At 40.4% G+C, this 27,938-nt stretch overlaps 1 protein-coding gene across 1 annotated transcript in view; it reads left to right on the top strand.

Annotated features, from left to right (window-relative positions):
* The window catches only part of si:ch73-383l1.1 (receptor tyrosine-protein kinase erbB-4), a 323,429-nt gene that overhangs the window by 111,877 nt on the left and 183,614 nt on the right, over positions 1-27,938 (top strand). The window lies entirely within an intron of this gene.

Genomic DNA, 27,938 nt, shown 5'->3' with positions numbered 1-27,938 from the left:
CTACCTGTTTTGATTTCATCATTATTGGCAGTGCAGCTAATTTGCATATTGAAAATCCCCTTTCTGTCAAAGGTGAGGCTTAATCTGGGGCCAGATGACCACCGCTTTCCACCCAAGTGTCCGTACGTGAATACAGAGCGTGTTTGAAAGCATAATCTCTGTCGCAGTAATAACCCAATGAACTTAAGCTCTCATTTACAATCCTCTGCAGGTCTCGATGTGTATTGATAATGGCTGCTATAAGGTTGTAACTCGAAAAGGTTTTTTTTACGAATGGAGATTCATCAGTGCAGGAAATCATCATTGACCACTAAGTCATTACAAACCAGCCGGAATAAAACAGTTGGGTGCTCATTACAGTAATGTGAAGATCTATCCACCGTGTTAAATAATTTACGCTTTTGTCGCTTTATTGCTATCTGCAAATTATGCCTTCTGAGATCGGTCTTAATGATTTCATTCTCTCAGGGACACCCCCACAGTGGATACCTCCTCTCAGTCTTAATGGGCGCCACATCTTTGGGTCTCATTTAGAGTAATTAGCTCGGGTGCTTCTGTAATCATCTCTGACTTTAACAAGAGCACAGCAGTGATTCTTAATTTCATTCCTGTTCGTATGTGTCCCAGTGCACATATTTGGGAAAAATGGGTCCTATCAGTTTTATGGATCTGCCAATTGTCTGCAAAGTAATGAAATATGGAAAAACAAACAGTGTCCGTGAGCTCTGCAGCGTAATCAGATCTGGCCAAGCAGACTGCAGATGGCTGGACAACTAGTAGGAGTCAGGTGGTCAATAAGAAACTGGATGGCCACCATCAAGTCCACCAGAGATGGCAACGTACCCGATCTTCCATTTCCCAGAGGGTAAAGGTCCCAAAGCTCTTTTATCAGTAGAATTTCATGAGCAAAATTATGGTAACTTTTCATGAAATCTTGGGTGATCACAATTACATAATTGCCTCAACATGACAGCTTGAGATGATCATAGCCTTATAAGGTGATTACCAGGATTCTCCCTAGTTCTTAGCATTCACTGTATCACTACAGCATGCCTGAGGCTACGTTACACATACACAAGCCATATACATACAGTGACAACTTTTTTTAATGATTTTTCAACTTAAAAAATAGATGCTTGCTGGAAAAACACCTTGTATGGTTTATATTAGTAAGTAGCCTTATGTACAGCGTACACACAAAATTGTGTGTCTACATCACAACAAAATAGGGGTGGGCAGCATGGCAAAAATATCATATATCATCAATATCAAGATCCCCAGACAACAATTAGTCTGCAGGTGATGTTTTACATGCATGACTAGGCTATAAATACCTGCAGGGTGTGCGACAAGATTCATAGATTGAGAAGAGGTGGTACACTGTCGTGCATGTCTTGCTTAATGTGTGGAACTTGCGTAGCGGATGTTAACGACTGGCAAAAAGGGCAAAAAGGTGTGATTGCATTTGGACGTGCCCAAGCCCATAGGGTGAAGGACGTAGATGAATTTGGAGGTGTACTGAAGTGTACAGTCATTCGGGTCGACTAGCAGTGGCAAATATCCCAGTCTACAGGAAATTCTTGGCAAAATTATGACAAAGCCAATATTGACAGACAGGGACCGCTGGTGTGAAAAGATCGCTTGCCTGCAGAGTTTTCTTTCAGAAATGGAGTTTTATTCTCAAGCTCCCCGGACAAAAAATTAGTCACCACCTTAAACACACAAGGCAACAGATTTTTGGTCCAGGGAACTTATTATTGTCATCATGTCAGTAAGGACTCTTCATGTGCTGTCGGCTCTGGGGATCGAACTGGCGACCTTCCGGTCACAAGGCTGGTTCCCTAACCTCCAGCCCATGGAGCTCCTTGAAATGGAAGCCACAGCAATTCCAGATACATGGAGTCCCATTTCAGCATAGCCTTATGATGGAAAACTCAGTTCTCAATGATCAACAAAAACCAACATAAACACTGTTTGTTTTGTTTTTCCTGTAAGTCTCTTCAATAACCTCTTCTTGCCTCAGAGGCCCACAGTACCACAGAGGCCCATGGTCTCTACCCTGTTTACTAAAGCATCCCCATCATTAATTGGATGTATAACAGTGCAGGTTGGTTGATTCTTGGCTTTGCTGGCTCAGGCACATAGTGTGTGGCTGAGGTTGCGTGTGCCAGTCTTTGACAGAGGGAGGGGGAATGATTAGCAGGTGGACACATTTAATGCCAGCACGCCCATATTTGGCACGGGACAGGCACGGCCATCCCGCTGTTGGCCAAGCTGCTCCTGCTGCTCAGATGTAGGCAAAGGCTGTCAACCGATCAAGGCGCCTTTTCTGGCCAGCATAATGCCTTCTTGATTTATTTAGCTCCTTGTAGATTTTTGAAGCACTGGTTTTCTCATTCTCGTGTTTCCAAAGGCAGCGTAGCTGAGAGTAACTCCAAAAGGGAACCAGTGGCCATGTTCTCATAACTGGCCCCTGGTTTGTTAGATAGTTTGAAATTATTTTGTGTGATGGATTAAATGAAGTAAAACAGCACTTTATTAATGACTGTAACCAGAGTCTCGTGGAAACCTTACTTATAGTAAGTGACCTTTCATCCGTTCAAAGACTGGTTGGGTCAGATGGGTCTAGACAGCATGATGTTTACTAACTTAGCTTCAGCATTAGACGGTCATTGGCCACTATATTGAAACCCCTACCTTATCGCTCCACCTTGCCGATTAATTCATTTTTGCCAGAATATTTACATTATTTAACACTGCATAAGCTAAGTATATTGTTTTTGTTATTATTTATTTTTTTTTTTTTTAATGAAAGGAACTCTCCTTAAGATATTTTTTTGTAATAGCACAGCAAATTACAGTGAGCTTTATGGGCATTTTGATATCCAACATATTTTTAATATACCAGTTTGTTTCCATTTTTTTTAAAGAAAGATTTATTTATTGTTTTATTTGTATTGTTTTGTTTAGAACAATGTTATTAATCACAAATGTGCATTTAAAGTAAAATACAAGCTACTGACTTGCATTACTTTACATTGTTAATGTAAAAATACTGAAGATGTATGGTGCAGGAAATTACTGTGAAAGTAATGCAGCTAGAACTGAGTAATTTACTGCAATTTACTGTAATTTTACCAAAAATGGTCAGTTTGTGACCACAGAACCAACGTTAAGATCCTAGGTGTACCTCATAAAGTGGTCAGCAGGGACGAGATAATGAGGCTGGTTTTGTCAAGTGCTCTGAATGTTCCAGTTTGTTATGGTGCAGATAATATTTTGGTTTGTCTGTGTAAAAAAAAGTACATGAACATATTAATTTTAGTAGAAATGGCTGTATTTCAAAATATGGTTTGAAAGCCAGTGATACATAATGCTAGTGAGCTACCATAAACAGTTGTGTCTTGTGTCTATATTGTTTTATATTATATGCTGAGCAAATGCTAATGGGTATGCTAACACGACTATAATGTAGTACTATCACATGCAAAGTTGGGGCTGCTTGGCACAGTGTATTAGAACCCATTAACTCTCTTACAGGCCCAAAATGACATAAATGAGCAGTGAAAATCAGTAAAACAGTGAAAACTGGCCAACTGTGCTTTAAATCACACAGATATCCCAGGGCAGCGAGCTGATGCACAGCCGGCCTGGTTATCTTCCTCAAAGAATTGCATGCTGCCATCCGCTGCTTTGTGCTGGTGGGTTGGGGCCGCCTCAGAGCCCCTCCCCATCATTTCTACTTGTTCTGACTCAATTGCGGGAGTTTGTCTCTGTTTGGGCCTATTTGCCGAGGGATTGGGTTGGGGCCCCGCTTTGTGCTGGTGGGTTGGGGCCGCCTCAGAGCCCCTCCCCATCATTTCTACTTGTTCTGACTCAATTGCGGGAGTTTGTCTCTGTTTGGGCCTATTTGCCGAGGGATTTCATTCTCTAAAGCAGTCGTCTCTATGCACAGTCACAGCGCGGGGCACAACGCCAGACCCGGGAGGCTTAGCATTCATTTCAGCTTGAAGGTTACACGGCCAGACGCAGTGAGAGGCGGAGAGACCGAGCGAGTGTGAGTGTGCAGCTGCCTCCCAGTATTTCCCCTTCTACCAGGACTATGATTTTGAGCCAGACGAGTGCATGTGTGGGGAGATAGTCCAGCAAGCAGCATCTTTCATTTAGATGTACAACTTGAGCCAAGAGTCAAGACTGTCTTTTGGCTAAGGTTATCTGGCTGGCTGAGGAAACTTCTGCCCCTCTGAAGAGTGCTCTTGCAATCTGAAGGCACCTTATTTCAGTTGTTCAGTTCATAAAATTGCACTGCCAGTGTTGGCACAAGCAGAATCCCCCTTCAAATTTAGCAAGGGCCTGCATTATGAGGCAATATTGCGCGTTGTTTTCGGCCTTGGCGATTGACAATCACTTTTAGATAAAGCAATATTTTATCCACATTGTGACAAAATGCTGTGAAATGCTCAGTATTTCTACAATCTGACTTATTGTATGATTCATAAATGGCCTATTTCTTAAATAGGCTTTTGAAGTTGTTTTCATGCCCATATTAAAAAGGGTCTCAGTCGGTTTTCTTGCCCTGTGGTTTTCCAAATCAGATGCCTTTTATCATACACACATACATTTATTCTTCGGAATGTCACTAGATCCCGTGCTTTACCATTGCTATTTTATGCAAATTGGTTGATGAGGTGTTCCTAGGCAGTTCCTGTGGTATCCGCGATAGTTGTTAGGGTATACCTAGGCTGTTGCTATGTTATCCCTAGTGGTTGCTAAAGTGGCCAGCTAGGACTCTCAGAGACTTGAGACTCGACTTCGACTTGCATCTTGCGCCTCAAGGCTCGACTGACTTGTAAAGATCTCTGTTGAGCATCCCTCTGCACAACTGCATGAATGTTGTTTTCACACCTATGCAATAAAGCAAGACTAAAACCAGATTTATATGGCCTGCTCAAAGGACTATTTTGTCCAAATGACAGGGTTTGTCCAAAATATGGGTTTTTCTCTACGGAGAAAATGAATGGGAATCACTGCTGTCCTGTCCTGTGGTAAAGAGAACTTTTCCAAACCCAGTACCTTTTACCAAACATACATTTGTTATTTGGAATGTCACTGGATCCCATGCCTGACCACTGCAATGTCATGCTAAGTGGTTGATGAAGTGTTCCTAGGCAGTTCCTGTGGTATCCAAGGTAGTAGTAAAGGTGCACCTAGGCTGTTGCTATGTTAACCCAAGTTGTTACTAGGACTCTCAGAGCCTTGAGACTCGACCTGGACTTGCATCTAGTGACTTGAGACTTGATCTCTGTTGACCATCCCTGTGCACAGCTGCATCAATGTTATTGTCAGACGTATACAAGAAGAACTAAAACCAGATTTGCTTTCATCTGCAGACACATTCATATGATCTACTCAAAGGACTATTTTGTCCAATCCCATGTAGGTCAGTCCAAAGCTAGAGAAGCTCAGATATGGACCCTCCGTTCAGTGCTGACCAATGCCAAGGCTGTTACCACTCACCTATTATTTCTCCATTCAGCTTCTTTTCTATGACACCTCACGCAGCGTGGGTTTGCTTGCTAAATGATGATGGTCCACTCGTGTGTGAGGTATTTCAGCAGGAGGTGCAAATCGGCCGGCGGCGCTGCGGTTGAGGCCAGCGACTGGATCAGGGTGCATTTTGGCAGGGGCAGGTAGAGACGTGATGGATAGCCTGATTAGAGCTTTGGCAGGGACGCTTCATACAGATGGTACCTCGCTCTAGGCTCTTACACATGGCCTCCTCCCCTTGTTTTACTTTCCCCTCTCTCCCTCCCTCCCTCCCTCTCTCTCTCCCTCCCTCTCTCTGTCTCTCTTTTTCTTTCATCTCCCTCTCCCTTTGTGTCTCTGTCTCTCTCACTCTCACTCTCGCTGGCTCTCCATTGTGGTCCCCTTGCTCATTACGTGGGGTAATTTCCAGCAGAAAAACGGATTAGCGTGTTTAAGCAGTGTTGTGTTTACATGCTTTGGACAGAAACAGGCCGTACATCACTAAGCGGGGGGTCTTTGTCCTCACAGTGGCCACGTCCCAACTTATGGATAACAAGTTAATCCATAAAACCTGCGAAATCACACGTGTTACATTCAAATGAATCAGTTTGCATGTATAGATATACTCACTACTTTGGAATTCTCCTCACGTTCCTCATGTTCTTCAGCTTCAGTGATATATATATATATTTTTTTATGCTTTCCGCAATTTAATGACTCCTCAAATGTTTACAAGGTGTCCGACCGGTGGTGGTAAGTCAACACAATCCCCCTGAAGCTATGGTGCTGAATTTTTTAGTTAGCAAAAAGCACTAATCCCTTCCTGGAATAGGTTTCCAGGCGTGCTTCATGTGTGCTTCTAATGATGTTATCAGAGCTTAAATGGAGCGAAATTGCTGATGCGGTGGTGAGAACTTCCAAGGGTTGTCCTTGTTGACCTAGCCCTGGTTGGTTTGGAGTACAGAGGTGACCAGCGAGTGGTGGGCATACTTGTACTGCCACTTCATTCCATACAACATGGTAATGTTATTAGATCTTTATTTCCCATTAGGGTAATCACACCATACAGCCTCAGATGGCCTTGGATTTTTGGGGGGGGCTATGGCTGGACTGTTTAATGGTTAAGGAGTCTTTAAAATGTAGATGGCATAATCCCTCCTTTCCTGACTTATGGTCCATAGCTCTACTTGCTGTGAAGCTTGGAGGAAGGAATTTGAGGAATATACAGATCATATTCCAGAAAAGCATTCCAAATTAGTTTTGCCTTAATATGCTTCAGAAATACGGAGGAAGGTCTGGAAGGTTCTCTTAGGTTCCAGTCAAAAGACCCCTTCTCACTCAATGTTTCTTCTGAAATCAAGGGTGGTAATAGGGCATCCTCTTCTGAGAAGTCTTTACACTAGATGTTGGAACATTTCTGGGGGGATTTGATTGCATTCCATGAGAGCATTATTGAGGTCAGGTACTGATGCTGAACAATCACAAACTTCTCTCTAACTCGTCCCAAAAGCATTTGATGGTCCATAACTTCACAGAATGCAGTCCCAGTGCTCCTACTGCTTAAGGGCTTTGTACCTCTCTAGTGAACACTTGACATTGTGTGACTTTAGGCTAGTGCAACTGCTCCAGAGTCTCTCGTTGGGTTGGCTGTGCTATTCTATGGGTATTATACAAGGAGTTTGTACTCAATTGAGTTCACCAATTTCAAGGCATATCTGGATACTTTTGCACGTGGTGCATATTATATATGCATATATGGTGTCAAGCCACACTCTGTCCTGTGTTAAGCCTAAGACTGACCCATTGCAGCAGTGGTTCTGAACCCCAGTCCTGGAGTGCCCCTGCATATTTTGTTGCCTCCGCTGTAGTAAATTTGATGTGTAACATTAGTTAACGAACTTTTTTTTTTTTCTCCAAAACCAGAACAATTTGAAGCCAGGTTGAGCGCTGTGTCCGTTTCCTATTGCAGAACATAACCCTGAAGGTATGAAAGTTCTCTGGAGGTTGTGTAGTGGTCACATAATTTGTCATGCCATGTTAGTGTTAACGTTAACCCAGTAGGGACAACACTGGAACTTCAAATTCTGATGTACACATTACTCTGCATGTGATTTTAGGTGAAGACTTGCGGGCGGCTCAAGTGACAGCACATGACAATCATGTGCTGATTGTGTTTGAGCATTCAGGGTTCTGTACCCCCAGCAAGAAGGGTAACAGGGCAAGAACATGGGTACGTAGATAGGGTACAAGTCAGCATGGTTGCCAGTGGAAATGACCAGGCCAGGATCAACCTTAATGTCCTCCATACTGGATTTTGTGATGAAAAAGTGGATGTTATCAGTCAAAACTCTAAAATGTGCAGGACAGACGTACTTCCTGACCAATCATGGGTCTCAAATGGAGAAATAATGCAACACATTTAAACAAAGATCAAACAATCCTGGTAACTCTTCTCAGAAACATGGTAAGAACATGTCAGAACCGGTAAATATGCTTTGTAAGATGAGTATTACCCCCTCACTCTCTCACGCTACAGCCATGTTTATCAGCAGGCCTGGCCAAGGCTGGAGCATGCAGGTGTGAAGCCAAGAGAGCCCTGCGTGTTAATCCTGATCCCTGTTGACAGGTGTGTTCGGATGGGCTCGGCTGGTGCTGGCGCTGCTGCTCTCTCTTTGCCAGCTTCTCCTTTGTAGCTGCGCTCTCTGTGCTGGCTTCTTTATTGGAGCTGTCTCAATCTTCATATGAGCCCTGAATTGAGCCAAAACCAACACTGACATCCTCTAAGCTCCAACTCCAGACTGGTTAGCCCTAAAAATGTTAACATTGCCAATGACAACATCATTCTAACTAGGTTATAATGCTTTCATGAAGTGTTTGCAAGTTTTTACTGGTAGTACTGCATAGGCACTACCTAATACAACAGGATGTTCAGTAGTTAATATACAACTCCAATTCCGGGGAAGTTGGGACGTTGTGTAAAACATAAATAAAAACAGAAAACGATGATTTGCAAATCCTTTTCAACCTATATTCAATTGAATACACTACAAAGACGAGATATTTAATGTTCAAATGGATAGACTTTATTGTTTTTTGCAAATATTCACCCTTGTGCTGGTTAGCACTGCTAGATATGCATGGCTGCACGATGGTATATAGTTAGTGTAACTGTCATAGTGTTTATGCTGCTCGTCATCGTTAGCCATGCAAGGTGTGAGCTTCACCTCTAATTGGGGCACTTGATGCTAAGTAGTTAGCATAATGTTGTCACAACCTCTCTGCCAGTGAGCATTGCTAGTAATTCATAGCTACAGCAGCGTGATTTTAACTAGTTTAGAATGTTATCATGACCCCTGCAATAACATTTGTTATAATTAGGTACAATCTTCCATTCCTTTTAGCAGCATTAGTATTTTTTAATTAAACGTTTTTTTTTGTTTTCTTCTCGTGCCACCGTGACCCCCCCAAGGCACACACCCACACACACACACACACCCACACACATCTCCATGCAAGTAGCCTAGCACTGATTGTGCTATTGTGCTTGCATGGACAGTGGGTTACCCGTCCGTCTGGTGAATGGAGCGTTTCAGGCTGATAATTATACCGCGGATGCCCTTACGAAATCCTTGCTGGCCTTTGTGGATTGTTCTCTCTTTGAGATGTCATTCAGCTTGAGGGAAGCATAATGGAATGGGAGTAATCAGATCTTAAATGGATGAATTGTGTTTTGGAGAGGGCAGGCTTTTCAAATGAACTGTGTGCAGAATTAGTGGAAGACAATCAGGAGAAATTGGGCTGGTGTTGAACTCTGACAGTCGGTTTTGTTATGGAAACCTTCTGAGCTGAAGTGATTTTGATCTGGCCTAAAGACGTCTCAGATTTACTAATAGACCTGTTTTCAACGTCGAGGTCTGTACGGCAGTAAACGTCTTACCTTCTAAACGGTGCTAAACATGATCAACGTTTAACTGAAACAGTTAAGCATGATTTGATTAAAACTGAATTATTACTGGGCTCACGAGTGGCGCAACCACCTAAAAGTTGGCCCAAATATGTACTATCTTCCTATTTTGAACTGACGGTTGGCGCTTTCCTCAGAGCACGTTCACCCGTCCAATGACCCTGCATTAGCAGTGGTTCAGAGGAGGCCAGTGTACGCCTAAACTGGGGAGAAAATTGGGAAACATGAAAGAGAAATTATTAGCAGTGACCTCAACCCTGTCCTGCGTAAAGCAAAGCAGGGCCAAACATAGCTAGTCACCCCTGTGGCATGTAAACATATACTTGGTTCATAAACAACTGAAGATCATTCTATCAAAATTACAATTCAAATGAACTTATTTCACCGTTATTATCACACCCTCCAAAATCTAACATGAATTTTAGTTTTAGTGAGTTCATTCCCATTAAATTTGGATGCATTTTTAATAGGCTTTTTTTGGAAGCTAATGTCAGGCAGTCCATGGACTCCATTTCTCCATTTCCCAGGAGTCACAGGGACCAGGGACTCAGCTCAATCCTCCTATCAGCGTTCACAATCGGCAGAATACTAACGCAGAACACCGGTGAGCTGTGTCATATGACTGTTAGGAAAAGGACTTAAGCCTGGGCTTTTAGTAAGGTGGTTGCCAAGTGTTGCACTACTGAGCAGTTGCCGTCACATTTCTTGAGCTTTTGCCTTGTCCTTTTGATGCTCTCGCCTGTCTGGATTGATCCGTGTTTTGACTTCCAGGACTTTGCGGTGACTACGAGTTTTTTCCCCTCTGGCTAAGATTAAATCTACCTTTTTTCAAGATCTGCGCTCCCCTGAACTGTCCACTCGTAACAGCTACGTCTCCTGTTCATTACTGCTTGGACGCTGACTTATTGCGGTTGTAGAACTACAGAACTACCAGCTCTCTAGTCTTTAAATCACGACGAACGAGGATACATTGCTCAGTTGACAGAAATGACTGATCAGAGGAGAGGAAACAAAGCAGAAAGTTGTAGTTAGTGAAGAAGCTGCCTGCCTAACTAAACATCTCACCTCATTTTAGATTCTTTTACAGCAGGTAAAAACCTTGTTACACCAATGTTAACTTGTATTTATAAGCCTATAGATCAGAGGCTAGCCGTCATGATTGGTTGATACTACAGGGATATATTTGAGATATGATATATTTGTGTAATGCATGCTGGGTTTTGTAGTGAAATAACTTTTATGGAATAAAAAAGAAGAAGAAAACATGCATGCCACTTTACATACTAAGTGACCCACAGAGCTAAGAACGTCGTGGCACATCCAGCATCTATAAACATAGGAACTGAAGATTATTTGGCTCTATTTGTCTCTTTTTGACGTTCTTGGCCTGAAATAAAATACCAAAGTCAGAGACATGGTCAGGCACAAAGTGGTACCGATGCTGTCTCCGTTATAAAACAATGAAATACAAAAGAGCAACTTGTTACCGAACGTTAACTAAAATGTCGTCGAGTAAAATGACTTTTAAATGACTCTCTAATATGTTTGAGTAGAAGTAAATGTAGCCCATCTTAACTAATACTGATATATTTAATTGCTGTAACTGTCCTCTCAGAGTCCTGGACCTCGATATAGCTGGAATTACGGGATTGAATGGTGTCCAGTGTTCACACACTTTGGATTCCACACAGTATTCAGGTACTGTTAATGTAATATTTGTTGGAACGCTGTGGCTTTTTTTATGCTACTATTTAGGCGTGCTATGTAGACAAGCATGATTTGGGATGCGGCCACAATGCTTGGCTCCAAACCAAATGTAACACACCTGCTCCTGCTAAGACCTTGATTAGCAGGATCAGGTGTTTTGGATTTGGGTTGAAACTGAGCTCTGCGGCATCAGAGAGCGCCAGGAGAAGGTTTGGTGACTGATGCTTTAACATACAGGGCGGAATTAAGATGAAAATGTGATATTTTAAAGGGGGGGCAACGTCAAAAAAAAGTTCCAAAATCCAGGTGAAAAACCTTCACAAGAGAAACGGATGTTTTGCTGCTGAAATGAAATCTTTATTAAACTTCGGTTTTATGCAAATGTAATAAAACAAATTCTCCACTCACCTACAGGCTGAGTTTATTATGGCGAAATATAATGGAAAAAGTCTTTTTAGACCATATTGGCAGGATGTATATTAAACGGCTCTGACATCCACTTTTTCTTATTTCCTCTCAGAAGATTAAATCCTGTCAGTATTGGGCATAAATACTGTCCAACGAATATTCTGAAGTTTTCTACGGAGGTCATGCGTATCGCTGGTGTGGGAACAAAACCTTGTATCTTCATTTTTTCAGGTTTGACATGGTTTGAAAATGCCTGGTGTTCTTTACGTTGTGTGCAAATTTCATGATGAATAGATAAAAAAAAACAGCCCAAATTTACTTGGAGAGACGTCTGGTTCCATTGACTTACATTAAAAGTAAAGTAGGTTTTTTTCCTTCTCCTGTAAAGCTACCATTTTGGAGATACAAGGTTTTGTTCTGACAACAGCAATCTACATCAGCAGCAGAGAAACAGTGTCCAGATAGGGAAAGGGAAAACAGTTTACTTAGCACTATTTATTTGATATGTTTTAGTAACTGTTTGAGATCCTGCACTGTTAGAAATGAAGGTTCTGTGAGGGCACATATTTCATTCAATGTAAATGATCCCTCAAAGGTACAAGAGTGGCTTTAAGGTCCAATTGTGTGCCTTAAGGAGGTTACCTAACCTAATGTTTTAAAACAGAGCAATAAAACAAAACGCCTGGGGTGTGTGGAGTCAATGCAACTTAGTAAATACCATTTAAATGGATTATGGTCCAGTTATGTTCCTTGACTAAAGGTACCCTTGAGGGTGGCACCCCCGTGACAAGAGGGCACTGTCCCAGTGACAGTTTAGTACCATTGTTTCTGAGATTGTGTGCAATATAACATCACTCAGATGCACCACTGGCCATGAGCAGTTCAAAATACTAACATAGACTATAGCCATAACCGTAAAGCCATAGAGAACCTGTCTTAAACCAGAAAAAATAAGGGCCAGACACTTGAAGGCTAACTGTGGTTTGGTCATTTTTGCTGTAGTTTGGTAGGTTTGACTTTGGTTTCATAAATTGTAAGTTTACAGCCTTTATATCAATTTTGTTAAATAATAAAATAATAATACGATGTTTAATATTTGTGAAGTTAGCCCTAAGGCTGCTATTATGGTTGCCTGTTGTTGTTCTGCTGTTAGTAACAATAACAGGCTTTGCCCTTTTTTATATCTCGGATGTAACCCCATCATCAGTCTGGTTTAGGCCATCAAATATGTATCTCAAGGCATTCCATGTAAGGCTGGCTTTACTTCTTTAGCAAATATGGCCATAAAAGGTGGTCAGCATCTTGAACAATGGAAAATTGACGGTAGATGAAAAAATAGGCAAGCTATACCTTAGGCCCCAAAGTATTAATAGCTTTCTTTCCCAACATTAGAGTCACTGCAAATGCAGGACAGCTTGAACATAAATGGAAAAGGGAAAATTTTTACACTAATGCACAATAAAGTTTCAGTTTCCTCTCCTTAAAAAATTCCCAACTGATGGAGGGTGCAAGTTTTGACAGTGGCCAGTCCAAGCAGGCAAACAAGTTCTGTTTGTTTCTGGAACTTACCATCACATTGCCCAAAATAATTACTGAGTAATACCTACAAGTCCATACCTAGAACGTAGAGCACTATAAAAGAAAGCGTTACCAAAGTGTGGCCTGAGAAGGCCGTAGTGGACGATGTACTAAAGCCCTCCAGAACTGGCGTGTAGTAAGGCTGCAGTATATTGAAATTCTTTTATGACTCCTTTCATTGCAACATTTCGTCAATAATGAAAAAGTGCAGGCAGGCAGTTGCTGATATGAATGTGTGTGCGTGTGGTCACTGTCCTATTCTGCGGCATCAGCCTCTCGGCCCTGGATTTATAGACCATCTCGCATTAGTTCATTTAGCGGACCGGTGTCTCTGTCATAAAGCATGTGTGGACAGGAGGGGGGGTGGATTTATTAGAGCCGACACAGGCAAAGCCCTCTACTGCTCTACACTACACCCTGCAGATTTACTGCTGGCCTGAAGTCGGTCTTTCACTCAGTTACACAGGTTCCCGTACTGCCCGGCACCTCGTAGTGGCCATTTTGACCTTCTGGAGCTTGTGGGGAATGTTTAAGTTGCACAGTGATTCTACTTATTGGTAGGAGACCTAATAAAACTTAATAAGTAGAAAAAATGTGTTGGTCAAGCCAAATCAAGGCAATTTTATCATTGAATTAAAATCCACAAAGTCAAGCACATTAATACAAATAAAATCTAATCAAAAACCTCCATGCCTGTTATAAAATGTGAATGTATAAAGAACCTCAAACATTGGAGGTTTTATTGCCAGTCAAGAGGTACCATCAGCACACTTGCAGGTAGCCTCTCCATTTTAATGGGAGTTTTATTGCAGCCAATTTCCCCCCCACTTGCTAGATCTCCCCGTATCGCATGATAATACAAAGCTGGGACATTGATTCTTTGTCCAAGGCACATAAAACAACACTGCATCTCTCAGACTCCTGGTTATGGATGTCTTTAGGATCATCGAGAATTGAACAGGAATTGCCATTCCTGAAAGACCTGTGAATAGGACAGATGTAGCCATACATCATGTGGCCAAGTTGCATTACAGGGACTCTACCCTACAAATGATATATTCAATGCTTTGATGATTGTACCTCTTTGGAACCTTAAAGTGATGCATCAACTTGCTTTTTTCGATTGTTTTTGGCCTGCAAAACATGATGTTCTTAGCAAACTGCTTCATCTTGTTGTAAAAAACAGCCATTGTAAGCTGACCTGTGAGCCCTATGAATGTTTGCTTTGATCTCTTAAATGACCAGGGCCTGTCGGCAGGCCCAAAGTTTCATTACACACTTCTATAACCTAAGAATAGCTCAATCAATTTGTATTGATCTCCCTTTACTGAATGATAAGCCTTATTATATAGTAAGCCTGAGATTTAACAAGTCCTGTTTAAGTTCACTGGGTTGGTGAAACAAATGCTGGTGAAGCTCCAGTGGTTCTAATCTTCATTGCTCAGAAGTTCCGGGCATCTCTCTGAATCCATGCAATGTACCTGCTTTTTTATCAAAAGCTCCAACTTTTGGTGGATCATTTGGTAGATTTTGGTGGTTCCATGATATTCTAGGAACTAGAGGAGGTAACCCGCGTTCACGGACCCTCTCCGAATCCGCCCCCTCCAATACGCCGACCAACAGATCCTTTGGAAAAGAACATCCCTCTCCTTTACCCTTACCTCTGTTAGCAAAAGAAGACACGGGGGTGGCTTTCAAAATACCGCACTAGCTTTTCGACTCAAAGCGAAATAACCTCACACATTTTGCTTCTCTTCCTGCCTCCCACACCTTCATCCATCTTGCCGTCTCTGCATCTCGGGTGGTTCAATCAGGCCGTTGTAATTCCGAATGCTTTTGACTGTAGGTAAGAGGGAGTGCTAATTAGCTCCAAAGCTTCTGAAAACATCTCGGCTCCGTTTGTTGTCCAGTTACAGCCTCTGGCTCTCCACCTCCCTGTAAACACTGGGTCTGCATTCTGCGTTCAAGCCTTTCAAGGCAGGCTCGAGTTGCTCATTACACTTTTCTGCCCAAAGATGTTACACTCAAGCTCAGAGGAAAGGACAGGAAAGTTCAATCACTTGGGGGCAGCGTCCAGAGAATGTGTTTAATACATTTCTTTCTCAGTGGTTAGCGTCTTGCTCCTTTGCTTTGTAGTGGGGGAGATGGCAAGAAGGCCGCCTCCACCAAACCAACCTTGAGTGTTTTTTTTTTTTAATTTAATTGTTTACAAAGCATGTCGAGTTTTTTGGTGGAGTAGCAGAGTCTTTGTAGCAGAACTAACTTTGCTGAACTGAAGATGCTGAAGAGAACTGAAGAGTGTTTGTGCATTATTAATTGCTCACTGCTTGCTTGGATTTGAAATCTGTAGATAGAAATATAAGATAACATGTATTGTTTTAAAGGTGATTTACTAGTTTCTATCTTTTGAGTTCATGGTAATCACCAAAGTGTGGCCTGAAAAGGTGTTAGGATGGGCACAGGAGTCAGATGAACGCGGATAAGAAGACAAACAAGGTTTAATACAGGAGAATGAGTATCAGGGTCAAAAACAGGCGAGGGTCAAATACCAAAAAGCACAGGCAACCAAAATCCAAGGTGAAGACAAAAACAATCCAATAAAGGGCCAAGTTCAAATAAACAAAACCAGCTGATGAAGGTACAAAAAGGGGGAGATCAAAAGGCAAAGTCAGAATAACAAAGATACGGTCAATACACAGAATTCAGAATAACAAAGTGACCGCTCAGGGAGAAACACCACTTCGCACTGAATCCAGCTGAAGCCCAGGCTTATATACTAACTAACTAGGTCATCATGCACAGCTGTGTTGGGTTAATAATCAGGAGACTGTGAACGATGGTAGTGAAGCATGTGATTGTCCATAGTCATGTGATCTCCTGAAACATTGTGGGACATTGAGTCCGATTCAGTCCGAGGCATGACAAAAGGCCGTAGTGGACGGTGGACTAAGGCCTCTCAGAACTGGTGCATAGTGAGGCTGCAGTACATTGAAACTCTTTTATGACTCATTTGAATAGTTTTAAGTTGATAATGAGTGGCTTTTATGCCGCAATCAATCAGGAAATCTTACAATTGAGTAATTTACTAGTAAATTCAAGCTACATTAGATAGAAGGCCAATTTGTACCAGTTCTGTTTTAATTAAAACTTATTTTAAGATTCTTGAACACAAAGTCAAGTTCAATTGCTTGATTTAAGACCGTTCAAATTTAGGTGAATCCAGCTTCTGAGTAATTTAATGTCAAGTTTTCATTCTTTCAGTGCACCTCTACCTGACTTGGTTAACTAGGACACCCAGGTTTTTTTGTTGTTGTTGTTTTTTTTTTCATTCCCTGTTATCAAGTAGTTTTATTTAAAATATATGATATTTAAAATGCATGATCCTGAGTTTAGGCCGACTTATTTCAAGATGAGCCAACTTGTTACAGTAACGGCACAATCATATCCCGCTAGTATTAAGTAATTTCCACTTAAATTACTGATTTATTTTCTTCTTCCTTTGGCTTTTGTCTTTTTCAGTCTGCTAAAATTAAGAATTTTGTGTACCAAGTCTGATCTCATGTAATTCAATCTAAAACCCATTTTTCCACTTATTTCAAGCATGCGGATGCTCATTGCTAGTCTGGAACCAACTTTAAGATAGACAGATAGTTTCAATCATATTAAGCAATTTTCTCCTCAAATTCATAATTTCTTTGCAGTGCTGGGAGCAGAGTCTAGCTATTATCAGCCATGATTGATGATTGATTGGTTCATTTCTGAAGTCTTACCTGTTGCTAGCAGTTTTCTACAGAATTTTAAACCTCAGTAACATCATAAGATGTCATGACCATAACCTTATATATTGTTATGAATGGCTAAAATTGAAGAAATTGGAATCAGCCTCTTACAAAGACACGCAAAGCTCCTCTGCATCTTTGTGACCTGCCATTAATGCAACATCACTGGACAGCTCAACACACTTGACTATAAATGCCACTTCTATTACTTCAGTCAACACTCAGCCACATTGGCTAGCATCATGCTGAGTGGTTGAGGAAGAGGAAGAGCCATCTTACCCACCCAGAGGAAGCATGGACAATTATACTGTCTTGAACTCCTGACCAAAAATGGCTGTGGAATCATTGGGAAATCAGACTTGCAATCTCCTAACAATGGGGCCAATGCTAGATTATTGATAAGGCCATAGAGACAAAGAAGAGCAGTGTTAATAGAAGATACTTCCTCCTTGTTTAGGCACCACATTTTGATTGCATCCCAGCTCCCAGGTAACTGGCACACTAATGCCAATGACAAGAATTGCATTGATGGCCTGGCACGTTTACATTTATCACATTTGGCAGACGCTCTTATCCAGAGCGACTTATAATTTGAAGATTTTACAAAGGTAGGCGAAGGCAGTGTTAGGAGTCTTGCCCAAGGACTCTTATTAGTATTAGTTCACTGTAGGGTGCTTACCCTGGTGGGGACTGAACCCCAGTCTACAGCATAGAAGGCAGAGCTGTTACCCACAAGCACTTGGTTAGAAGGACTGGGATTTGAGGAAAAATGGGAAAACTCATTGGGGAGAGTGGGAGTTCAGCCACAAATGTGAGTGTAGGTAGGGAAGCACCTCGATGTGTGGGGTGGAAATGCGAGGCAGAGGACACACACACACATTCGTCTTTCCCCCAGTGGCATGCAGCCTGCAACAAGGACTCCCCAGAGAGTGAGAATCTGCCGGTGACCTTGGACCCACACTTCTGTTATCCATCGGGGGACTGTGTGTATGTGTGTTCTTCCCTCTTAAACCCCCCGATATTCCTCTCTTGTCAGCCTAAACCAGCTCTACTCTGAGCTGCTAAGAACGATGAACACAGGTGCAGATGGTTTGTGTGGGAGTTTTAAAGCTGGGTGAACTACAGAGAAAAGCAGCCTGGTTTTTTATCCCTCCGAACTCCAGAGAACGACGATTTCCACAAAAACGGGCAATTGAAGACAAAATGACAATGATTCTAAGAGATGATTTCATGTGAAGACCAATTTTATATCTGAGGACCAGAGTAAGACTTTGATGCAGAGGGCCTAACTTGGGTTAGTCTCAAGATCCCCTGAATGAGGCGACTCCACATGACCACCTGCACTACTACAATCAACACTGTCCACTGTCCGGTCATACTAGCTAAGATTGTTCAGTCCAGTGCAATATCTGAGAGGTTAGTTGGGAGGGTTGAGAGAATTCCCAGTGGCAAGTGTCAGGGGGCTACCGAAATAGCATTTATTTAAGTCTCTTGTTTCAGCTCAACCTCCTTTCCTCCCACACATATAAACACAAGTATGTACTCTCAAACCTTATTAGTGCCCTTTTACCCTGTTCTTCAGTGGTCAGGACCCCCTTGGACCCTCACAGAGCAGGTACTATGTGTGTGGTGGATCATCCTCAGCACTGCAGTAACACTGATGTGGTGGTGGTGTGTTAGTGTGTGTTGTGCTGGTACGAGTGGATCAGACTCAGCAGTGCTGCTGGAGTTTTTAAACACTGTGTCCACTCACTGTCCACTCTATTAGACACTCCTACCTTGTCGGTCCACCTTGTAGATGTGAAGTCAGAGATGACAGCTCATCTGCTGCTGCACAGTTTGTGTCAGTCATTCTCTAGTCCTTCATCAGTGGTCACAGGACGCTGCCCACAGGACGCTGCTGGCTGGATATTTTTGGTTGGTGGACTGTTCTCAGTCCAGCAATGACACTGAGGTGTTTATAAACTCCAGCAGCACTGCTGTGTCTGATTCATGATGAATGGACCATAAGAAATCGCCCAAAGTAGCTTGGTAAACTCTTTGGTTCCATTGACTTACATTAAAAGTAAAGAAGTTTTTTCCCTTCTCCTGTAAAGTTACCATTTCGGAGATACAAAGTTTTCTTCCGACAGCAGCGATGTACTATCACACATTAACATCATTGCATTTGATGTACCTGCTGCAGCATCAAAAAGATTTCCATTTAGCTCTTCAGTAACACCTGGGCTTTCACTGTTCATTTTTGTGTATGAGAGTCATGTAGGCTGGCAGTACATTTTATTTATAAGCTTAGCCAAGATGAAATTTGAAAGTATATGTTTTCCCTTTCCGTGATTCATTATGGACGGCATCACCATCTCACTGCTGAAACCAATAATGGCATGGAATGAATTGCAAATGCACACTCGTGGACGGTCTCCGCGGCAGGCGGAATTAGACTGAGCGGTGAGGAACGCACACACTCCTGCTCAAGGGGGAATGCTAAAACAGCGAGGAAGCTCTGCTGGCACTTCAATTATTACGCACATCTGTTCATCTGCACATCTGGAGGAGGTGCCGTCGCCTGAGACCGAGTTGTCTCCTGCATGTGAGCCTGTATGTGTACTGAAGAACTTAAACCAAGACTGTCCTCAGTTGACTTTGGAGAATGCATCTTGGTCTTGGTTTTACTCATATTTGGGAAGGTTCTCTGGAATTCTTAAGGAATTCCTAATGATTTTTAAGGAGTTCTTGTTCTTTGTAGAGTGAAACCCACGTTAGACATCTCATCTGGTTTGCTGACCAGGCATTAAGTTTATTCTTTTTCACCTGCACTAGTAAGTGTGTTGAACTGGAGGTCTGTTCTTGTAAAACAGGCAGCATTTGAATTGTGTAGGTATCAAATCTATTGAAATCATCTGGATCTTTGATAAATGCTTCTATCAGACATTGGTTTTTCTCTGGAAACTTTCTTGGGCAGTTTCCAGTCTTGCTTCCACTCATTAGGCCCCTTTCACCAATATCTTCCTAAGTTTTCTCTCAAATGAAACTAAAAAAAGAATTATCTTGAAAACTGCATGAGTGGGTTTTAAGAAGAAATTTCTTCTTAAAGTTTGGTGAACAAGGCCCATTGTTTCTTCCTTATTAGGGAATTTCTCCTTTTGAGTGGTGGGTCCTCTCAGTGTTTCATGCTCATATTCCTAGAAGGTTTCTGCTTTAAAATTTTTCTTCTTCTCAGTGGTTCTTCCTCATGCTTTTAGGGAGTTTCTACTTTTGATTCTTAGTTCTTCTCAGTGATTATTCCTCATGATCTTAGGGAGTTTCATCTTTTGACTCTCGGTTCCTCTCAGCAGTTCTTCCTCATAATCTTAGGGAGTTTTGCCTTTTGTTTCTGGGTTCTTCCCAGTGGTTCTTCCTCATGATCTTAGGGAGGTTCACCTTTTGAGTCTTGGTTCTTCTCAGTGGTTCCTCCTCACACTCTCAGAGACTTTACCCTTTTAAATCTTGGTTCTTCTGAGTGGTTCTTCCTCATGCTCTTAAGGAGCTTCACCTTTTGATTCTCAGTTCTCAATGGTTCTTCCTCACGCTCTTAGGGAGTTTCACCTTTTGATTCTTGGTTCTTCTCAGTAGTTCTTCCTTCTTTCTGATGCTCTTAGGAAAGTTCTCCTTTTGAATGTTTGCTCTTATTCATGCTTATTCTTAGAGAGAGTTTCTTCTTTATTTATGGACTCTTAGGGAGTTTTTTCTGCCACCTTTGGCTGCAGTGAATGTCCTTAGGGGACTTCATTGAGGTTACTGGAAAGTTGCATTTAGGCAGTGTCTACTGAAGAAAGTGCTACACAAAATGAACTGAAATGTTCACTAATTTTAGCAGCAAGTACATGTGATTGGCTTGTCTCTGCATTGCTACCTTGAGCAGAAGGAAAGAAAAGTTCATGTCTACAGTGTTTCAACATGATCACAATGACTGGGATTGAATAGGTCATAGTTTGGCCTAATCCACTTCCATTACATCAGCAGCCTGTGGCTGCAGAAACATGTCTAAGCCTGAATATTGACTTGTGGTTGCGTAAGTGAAGACATAAAGGAAAGTGAGAGTAAAAATGATGGAAAATTTGAGAACCTTTGCTTTATCTCTAAACAACAGGTCTAAGTCAATAGACGGATTAACTCACTCCTCTATGCTGCTTTCAGTTTAGTATTTATTGACAGTCCTTTGCAAAATTTGGGCACTCCTTGTCAAATTACATGTTTTGTAACGTTTATTAATGTGAAGTTACTGTCTATCTGCCTAATTTATCATATATATATATATATATATATATATATATATATATATATATGTATTTGACCTGTGCAAAAATTGTGGCACCCTTTGTGTTTTGTTATTTTGTTTTTTTTTTTCTTATTTTGTGTCTCATTTGTATGACATTGAATATTTATTACTTAAATTACTGCTGTTTTTTATATTTTATTTATTTCCAACTTTTTTCCAACTTGTTTTTGGACAAGTCCTGCTGTGTACATTCCTGGATGTGCAGCAAAATGTCTGGACACGGTTTGGGTCAGTTGTGTGGCTTTTCCATGGCTGCATTGTGTGCAGTAACAGGAGTGCAGGAGAGATAAGAGCGTCTGAATGAGACTCCATTCCTCCCCTTCATTCAGCATGTGCGAGACAGACAGGTGAATCAGACGAACCCGACGCTTCTTCCAAAACCATCTTTACAAGAGCAGGTGAATGAGACGGCAAGGCCTTCTTTCATTTACTCAGGTCTCAAAGACTTTCATACTCGCAGCGCTTTAAAGAAACATAATACACAGTTTTCCTCTTACTCTGCATGCGTTCAACCAGCCAGCGCATGTCTGGCATCTTAACTGTGCTTCTGAGGCTACTGTGTCATGCCAAATATAATGTAATACCACTGTAATAACCACGTTATTAGCCATCATATGCATAGTACACTGTTAAAAAATGTAATCAAGTGGTAACAGCAACCATTATGCTGATTTTATTCAAATCAGATAAGTAGTTTTAATGAAGCGTTGGATGATTAAAAGTTTTAAAAAGTCAATTAGCATTTTTAGATTGAGGCTTTAAGCTTACAAACCCTTTTAAAGCGTAATTAGTAGCAAACTGATGGGTAAAAAGTAATACTGTGTCCAGAATGATGAATGGAACTGTAGATAACAAATAATACAAGTGATAGCTGCTTTAAATTGAGTAAATTCATTTGATATAAAGAAAACCTCGTATCTCCAAAATGGTAACTTTACAGGAGAAGGAGAAAACCTACTTTACTCTTGTAAACTAATGTAAGTTTACTAATGTAAGTCAATGGAACCAAACATTTCTACAAGGGATTTCGGGCTGTTTATATATATATATGAATGAATGGCTTGTTCCAGTAGTGATTAAACCTCAAGACAGATAAAATAAACTACTGTAAACAGACAACTGTACATTTGTAATCAGTTACAACATCTCATCATCAAAAAACTTTAAATATTCACCAAAACTTTTAAAAGTCTTTGTTTATAATGTTTCAATCTGCATTTTGGTTTGAACAATGCTGCAATGTTATCTAATGGACACTTAACTTTGTGCCTGAACTTTCAACTTGAGAATCATCCACCTAAATAATATCTGTACAGCAGTTGTCCTGTGGTCAGAACCGAGCCAATCATGAATGAGGTGGATTACGCTTCTATTTTGGGCCTAGAATTTGAAATGAATCTAAGAAATCTTACCTAAGAACAGATCACAAGTAAGAAAGCATTGCTAAACAATGCCCTGGCACTACAGTTGAGTTTTACATCATGTCTTTTTCTGTGAGTTTATTGTTTGATTCATATAGGCGCAGAGCTTCCCCATTATCTGGTTACTCAAGTGCATCGAAATGCATTGAACGGATTACTGACAATCAGATTTTCTGCAGGTATCAAATTATTAAGTGCATGTATACGCACTCAGTGAAGGCTACTTGATCAGCTACGCATCCTTTCAGACCCACAGCACTGAGTGGTCTTCTCACAGTGGAAGGATGGACAGAAACACCTGTGGATGTTTTCAGACCTGAAGCAGCTTGATTTTCTCCTCTCTCTCAAAGATGAAAGCTTTAACTGCTGTTTATCTGATGAGGCAGTTTTGAAGGCCTACTAAGTGTTTCAGGTGTTTGTTAGGAGCCCCATTTCCTCTATATCTCAGTCATGTGTGAACTTCTTTAGGAAACTCAATATATCTTGTACTCATTCTCAGAAATATCTCTTGAAAGCGAATTTGTGCTTAATGACTGTTTTTACTAGAAATAAATAATGATGAATCAAAAGCAATGAATTCTATAAATCCACTGTGTAACTCTTGATCCACTAGTGCGAACTTATGTTGGGCAGCACAGCAGCCAGGTGGTTTCAAAACAGCCTCGAATTCCCATTTCAGCCTCAGTATTTGGGCAGGACTTGAGTCATCCACCACCTCTACAGCTCTCCACTCAGGGGAGGCCAAGCACCTCACCCCAAACACACACTGTTTCAGCTCAATCCTCTGTGGAGCATCCAACAGCTTGGAGTCTAAAGCTCGCAGTGCTTCTCTGGGAGTCGCTACACCCAGTGCAATTATTCTTTCCTGCTGACATCATATAATCGAAGGGTGGTTGTTTTCTCTCCTCCCTCTCATGGTAGCGGTGGAGAGAAAAGACATAAGTGCACCCACAGTTGGCTTTGTTGAGATACAAATCTTTTCCCGTTGAGCTCTAGCGAATTGGGATACTTAGGCTTAATCCTACGCGTTAAACATCCAGTCACACTGGCTTTAGGTCACTTAAATTCTGTAAGTAGAACTATATTGATTTCAAATCTGCCAGACTTTGCTAATAATATTTCACAAATCTCAAAAAGGAAATATTAATCCAATCATGACCTCACTAAATATTCCGGTATACAAGAACAGGAGATATTAGTCTGCAAACTACCTCTATTAGCACTCATATATACAAGAACAGGAGATATTAGTCTGCAAACTACCTCTATTAGCACTCATATATACAAGAACAGGAGATATTAGTCTGCAAACTACCTCTATTAGCACTCATATATACAAAAACAGGAGATATTAGTCTGCAAACTACCTCTATTAGCACTCATATATACAAAAACAGGAGATATTAGTCTGCAAACTACCTCTATTAGCACTCATATATACAAGAACAGGAGATATTAGTCTGAAAACTACCTCTATTAGCACTCATATATACAAGAACAGGAGATATTAGTCTGCAAACTACCTCTATTAGCACTCATATATACAAGAACAGGAGATGTTAGTCTGCAAACTACCTCTGTTAGCACTCATACATAAGGGAACAGGAGATATTAGTCTGAAAACTACCTCTATTAGCACTCATATATACAAGAACAGGAGATATTAGTCTGCAAACTACCTCTATTAGCACTCATATATACAAGAACAGGAGATGTTAGTCTGCAAACTACCTCTGTTAGCACTCATACATAAGGGAACAGGAGATATTAGTCTGAAAACTACCTCTATTAGCACTCATATATACAAGAACAGGAGATATTAGTCTGCAAACTACCTCTGTTAGCACTCATATATACAAGAACAGGAGATTTTAGTCTGTAAACTACTTCTATTAGCACTGATATATACAAGAACAGGAGATGTTAGTCTGCAAACTACCTCTATCAGCACTCATATATACAAGAACAGGAGATATTAGTCTGCAAACTACCTCTATTAGCACTCATATATACAAGAACAGGAGATATTAGTCTGCAAACTACCTCTATTAGCACTCATATATACAAGAACAGGAGATGTTAGTCTGCAAACTACCTCTGTTACCACTCATATATACAAGAACAGGAGATATTAGTCTGCAAACTACATCTATTAGCACTCATATATACAAGAACAGGAGATATTAGTCTGCAAACTACCTCTATTAGCACTCATATATACAAGAACAGGAGATATTAGTCTGCAAACTACCTCTATTAGCACTCATATATACAAGAACAGGAGATATTAGTCTGCAAACTACCTCTATTAGCACTCATATATACAAGAACAGGAGATGTTAGTCTGCAAACTACCTCTGTTAGCACTCATACATAAGGGAACAGGAGATATTAGTCTGAAAACTACCTCTATTAGCACTCATATATACAAGAACAGGAGATATTAGTCTGCAAACTACCTCTATTAGCACTCATATATACAAGAACAGGAGATGTTAGTCTGCAAACTACCTCTATTAGCACTCATATATACAAGAACAGGAGATGTTAGTCTGCAAACTACCTCTATTAGCACTCATATATACAAGAACAGGAGATATTAGTCTGCAAACTACCTCTATTAGCACTCATATATACAAGAACAGGAGATATTAGTCTGCAAACTACCTCTATTAGCACTCATATATACAAGAACAGGAGATATTAGTCTGCAAACTACCTCTATTAGCACTCATATATACAAGAACAGGAGATGTTAGTCTGCAAACTACCTCTGTTAGCACTCATACATAAGGGAACAGGAGATATTAGTCTGAAAACTACCTCTATTAGCACTCATATATACAAGAACAGGAGATATTAGTCTGCAAACTACCTCTATTAGCACTCATATATACAAGAACAGGAGATATTAGTCTGCAAACTACCTCTATTAGCACTCATATATACAAGAACAGGAGATATTAGTCTGCAAACTACCTCTATTAGCACTCATATATACAAGAACAGGAGATGTTAGTCTGCAAACTACCTCTGTTAGCACTCATACATAAGGGAACAGGAGATATTAGTCTGAAAACTACCTCTATTAGCACTCATATATACAAGAACAGGAGATATTAGTCTGCAAACTACCTCTATTAGCACTCATATATACAAGAACAGGAGATGTTAGTCTGCAAACTACCTCTATTAGCACTCATATATACAAGAACAGGAGATGTTAGTCTGCAAACTACCTCTGTTAGCACTCATACATAAGGGAACAGGAGATATTAGTCTGAAAACTACCTCTGTTAGCACTCATATATACAAGAACAGGAGATATTAGTCTGCAAACTACCTCTGTTAGCACTCATATATACAAGAACAGGAGATATTAGTCTGTAAACTACCTCTATTAGCACTGATATATACAAGAACAGGAGATGTTAGTCTGCAAACTACCTCTATTAGCACTCATATATACAAGAACAGGAGATATTAGTCTGCAAACTACCTCTATTAGCACTCATATATACAAGAACAGGAGATATTAGTCTGCAAACTACCTCTATTAGCACTCATATATACAAGAACAGGAGATATTAGTCTGCAAACTACCTCTATTAGCACTCATATATACAAGAACAGGAGATATTAGTCTGCAAACTACCTCTATTAGCACTCATATATACAAGAACAGGAGATGTTAGTCTGCAAACTACCTCTATTAGCACTCATACATAAGGGAACAGGAGATGTTAGTCTGCAAACTACCTCTGTTAGCACTCATATATACAAGAACAGGAGATATTAGTCTGCAAACTACCTCTATTAGCACTCATATATACAAGAACAGGAGATGTTAGTCTGCAAACTACCTCTATTAGCACTCATACATAAGGGAACAGGAGATATTAGTCTGAAAACTACCTCTATTAGCACTCATATATACAAGAACAGGAGATATTAGTCTGCAAACTACCTCTGTTAGCACTCATATATACAAGAACAGGAGATATTAGTCTGAAAACTACCTCTGTTAGCACTCATATATACAAGAACAGGAGATATTAGTCTGCAAACTACCTCTGTTAGCACTCATATATGCAAGAATAGTAGATATTAGTCCATAAACATTCTCAGTAAAAGCTCTTATATATTAGGAGATATTAGTCCATAAACAGTCAACACTTCTGCACACTAGAAAATGAGGAATTAGTCTGTTAAAAACCTCAATAAATGCTCTTGTTTACTAAAATCAGAGATGTTAGTACATGAACAACCTCAGTAAATGCTCCTGTACACTAAAATAGGAGAATAATTAATAAACAAGCTTTGGAGATATTAGTCCATAAAGAATTTCAATAAACCTTCCTATGCACCTAAAAAAGGATATATTAATCCTAAAACAACCTCGGTCAACACTTTAATACATGGGAATAGGAGATATTATCCATAAACTGCCCCAATAAGCACTTACATATATAAGAATGGGAGATATTAGCTCATAAACAACCTTAATAAATGCTCCTATATATTAAGTAAGGAGATATTAGTTCATATACAACCTCCTTAATAACAGTCCTACACTGGAATATGAGATATTAGCATATAAACAACCTCAGTAAATGCTCTTGTACACTAGAATATGACAAATTAGTACACAATTTCAATAAACATTCCTATGCTCTTGAATAGGATATATTAGTTTGTAAGCAACCTCAATAGATGTTCATATACTAGAAAATTAGATATTAGTCTATAATCTCAATAAATGCTCCTATATACTAGAAAATGAGATACTGGTCTATAAATAATCTCAAGAAACCCTTCTATGTACTTGAAAGGGAGATATTAATTCTTAAACAACCTCTATAAACACTTCCGTACCTGATAATAGGAGATATTAGTCTACAAAATGCCCCAATAAACACTCATATACACTAGAAAGGGAGATATTATTCTATAAACAACATCAATAAATGCTACTAAATACTAGAAGAGGGGATATTAGTCCATAAACAAAATTAATAAATGTGCCTACACTAGAAAATGAAATATTACTGCCTAAAAAAACTCAATGAATACTCATATACGCAGAAATAGTAGATAGTAGTTCAGAGTTAATAGATATTAAAAATGTTACTTTTATAGCTGAAAACGGCAACTCTCATTAAGACGTTTGCTGTCCATTGATACTCTAAAGCGTAGCCAGCTTGATGGGGTGGAAATAAAGAAAAAACTGAATTTTTTAC

Source organism: Pygocentrus nattereri, chromosome 12 (genome assembly GCF_015220715.1).
Source record: "Pygocentrus nattereri isolate fPygNat1 chromosome 12, fPygNat1.pri, whole genome shotgun sequence".
In the NCBI taxonomy this organism is placed as follows: domain Eukaryota; kingdom Metazoa; phylum Chordata; class Actinopteri; order Characiformes; family Serrasalmidae; genus Pygocentrus; species Pygocentrus nattereri.
This window is presented reverse-complemented; position numbering and strand designations above follow the sequence as displayed.